A 3,092-nucleotide genomic window follows, 5' to 3' on the forward strand; every position below is an offset into this window, starting at 1 on the left:
AGATATGCAAGATTATGAAGAGAACACAATTTAGGAGTATATACAGGACTTCTGAGGTATGGTAATGCTCTAATTTTGGACTGGATGATGAGTGTTTATTTATTTATTTTTTGAAGTTCTACACAACTTTTAGCATATAGGCTATATTTTATAATGTGCTTAAAAAGTCTTAGTAGGGGGAGTTGGGCGGTAGTGCAGCAGGTTAAGCACAGGTGGCACAAAGCTCAAGGACTGGAGTAAGGATCCTGGTTGGAGTCTCTGGATCCCCACCTGCAGGGGATTTGCTTCACAGGCGGTGAAGCAGGTCTATAGGTGTCTACCTTTCTCTCCCCCTCTCTTTTTTCCCCCCTCTTTCCATTTCTCTCTGTCCTATCTAACAATGACATAACAACAACAATAATAACTACAACAATAGAAAGAAAAAGGGCAAAAAAAAGGGAAAATAAGTAAATATTAAATTAAAAAAAAAAGTGTTAGTAAGAAGGAGTCAAAAAAAGAAAGAGAGCTAGGACTATAGTTAACAGAGAAGTTAATTGAAGAATAAAAGGTGGCCAGACAGACTTGGAGTTGTCCACACTCAATAAGACAAACAAGAGCCTATGGAAGTAGCAATCTGTGCAATTAAGTGATCTCTGTCTTTCCCATGCTACTCCCCATTCTAAGTCCCTTTCCATTTTCATTGAGGTCTCAAAAACTATCCAAGAATCTCAGACATTACATGTTACCTCTGTAAGATTTTCTTCTGCTGCAGTAATGAGAGGTGTATTCCCCGTCTTTGGATGCTGGAAATCAAGATTTCCAAGTATGGAATAGACGTTGGCAATATGCTCACAAATGAGTTCCACATCACCTTTTGAAACTACTTCCAGGCAATCATTAATCAGTTTGTTTTTATTCATCTTGCTATTTCCATATAATTGCCTTTGAAAGGAAAAGAAGCAATTTAAAGTAAAAAAAAATCAGTTGTTAATTTAAATATAATATATTCTATTTTAGTAGCAATTTAATATTAAATTACACAATTATAAGATAACAGAGGAATAATGTATTCTATTTTTACTGTCACTCATTTCCTTTTTTTATGTGTAAAAGTATTATAACCATTAAAAATGATTTTGAAGAGTGTTCTATCCAACAACAACACCACCGACAACAATAATAACTACAACAATAAAAAACAAGGGCAACAAAAGAGAATAAATAAATATTAAAAAATTTAAAAAAATTTATCCTCCACATTTTTAGCCCAGGGTGAACCAGGAGTCAACTCACCTGGTAGAGTGTACACCTTACCACACATGAAGACCAGGGTTCAAGTCCCTGGACACCACAATGGAGAACTACCCCAGAAAGAATCTTCGTAAGTGGTGAATCAGTGCGGTTGTATCTTTCCTTCTCTCCATTTCTCTCTCCCTCTATCTTTCATCCTCTATTTGAAAAAAAAAAAAAATGCTCAGCTGGGGCTCTATTCGGGGAGTCCTGAGATTCACAAACAGAGATGATGGGCCTAGACCTCAAATAAATCCCTCTCTCCATTGTTACCCATAATCTCTATCAGGAACAACAAAATAGACCCCTTTGTGGGCCCCCATAGGATCTTGCCCTCAACTTGGATAAACAACGGTAGAGAATGTTCCATCTTCCGAAGGGAGGATGGACAACATACTCTATGCTACACCTGAGGAAGATGGGCCCTGATACAGGGGCAGCTTAGAACGTTCTTACTCATGACCACAGAATGTGAGCTCAGATCTACAGGGATGCAGAGGTCACATAGGCTCCTAAGCTGAATGCAGGCCCCAGACCAAATCAAATCGATGGGGTTTACAGTCAACAATATTTATACCCCTTTCCCATATCTGGGAACTACCCTCTTCCCAGATCCAGCTTTCTGGTTCTTTTTCCAGCCATGACATCATCTCCCTAGACAATTACTTGGATCCACCTGCATATCAGATTTCAGGCTTAGAGGGGGAAAAAAACTAGTATAGCCACAGGCCCTTTGGAATAGAACTAAAATAGGAGTACTAATGAACTACAAAACGGAGACCCTCCAACTCTTCATCTGCACTATTCCAGCCTTTAGGTTCATGATTAGTCAACAACTTGTTTGGCTTTATATGTTAACTCTCTTTTCAACCACCAGGTTCCAGATGCTAGCATGATGCCAACCAGACTTCCCTGGACAGACAACTCCACCAATATGTCTTGGAGCTGTGATTCCTCAGAACCCCGCTCACTAGGGAAAGAGAGAGGCAGGCTGGGAGTATGGATCGACTTGTCAACCCCCATGTTTAGCAGGGAAGCAATTATAGAAGCCAGACCGTCCACCTTCTGCATCCCACAATGACCTTGGGTCCAAACTCCCAGAGGGTTAAATAATAGGAAAGCTATCAGGGAAGGGGATGGGATACAGAGTTCTGATGGTGGGAATTGTATGGAATTGTACCCCTCTTATCCTATGGTTTTGTCAGTGTTTCCTTTTTACAAATAAAATAAAAATAAAAATAATTAAAAAAAAATTTAAATGCTGAGACTGGTGAGGTTCTGCAGGTATAGAGCCCCTGCAGCAGCACTGGCAGGAAAAAAAAAAATTCCCCCAAGGGGTTTTCCCTTCCTAGACTTAATACCAGGCTGAGTCATAAATGGATGGAGCAAGTTCCTATTGCATCCCCTAATCTCCAAAACCCATTTAATTTATTGTCCTTGGACAGAGGATGTATCAGATATAAACATGATAAGAACAGATACCGAACCTCAGCCCAGCCAAAAGATTGAGAATCAGTCAACAGAAATACCTCTTAAGCTGAAATTTTTGGACTCATCAAATCAGTGTTGCCATGAAACCTCTTGCTGTTAGAAACAGCACAGAATCTTTTGTCATATTCTATTGCAATTTCCTTTTCTGACACACTAGTCACTATGTGTAGGCATATGATATTCTGTTCCTTGCAGTTAACAGGCATTTGGCTGAAAACAAAAGAACAAAAGGCACAGGTTTGTGGGAAAAAGCTAAGAAAAATAATTAAGAAGTTTAGAACTGATTTTTCAATGTTCTAAACATAAAATTGCCTTCAAAAGTAATGGGATAG

The 3,092-nt window shown here is 39.0% G+C and overlaps 1 non-coding gene across 1 annotated transcript; it reads right to left on the reverse strand.

Moving 5' to 3' along the window:
* Window positions 1-2,601: 2,601 nt before the first annotated feature.
* Window positions 2,602-2,786, reverse strand: LOC132534469 (U2 spliceosomal RNA). Its single transcript, XR_009546189.1, has one exon. It is a non-coding gene; the product is annotated as a U2 spliceosomal RNA (small nuclear RNA).
* Window positions 2,787-3,092: the final 306 nt, after the last annotated feature.

This window comes from Erinaceus europaeus, chromosome 18 (genome assembly GCF_950295315.1).
Source record: "Erinaceus europaeus chromosome 18, mEriEur2.1, whole genome shotgun sequence".
NCBI lineage: Eukaryota > Metazoa > Chordata > Mammalia > Eulipotyphla > Erinaceidae > Erinaceus > Erinaceus europaeus.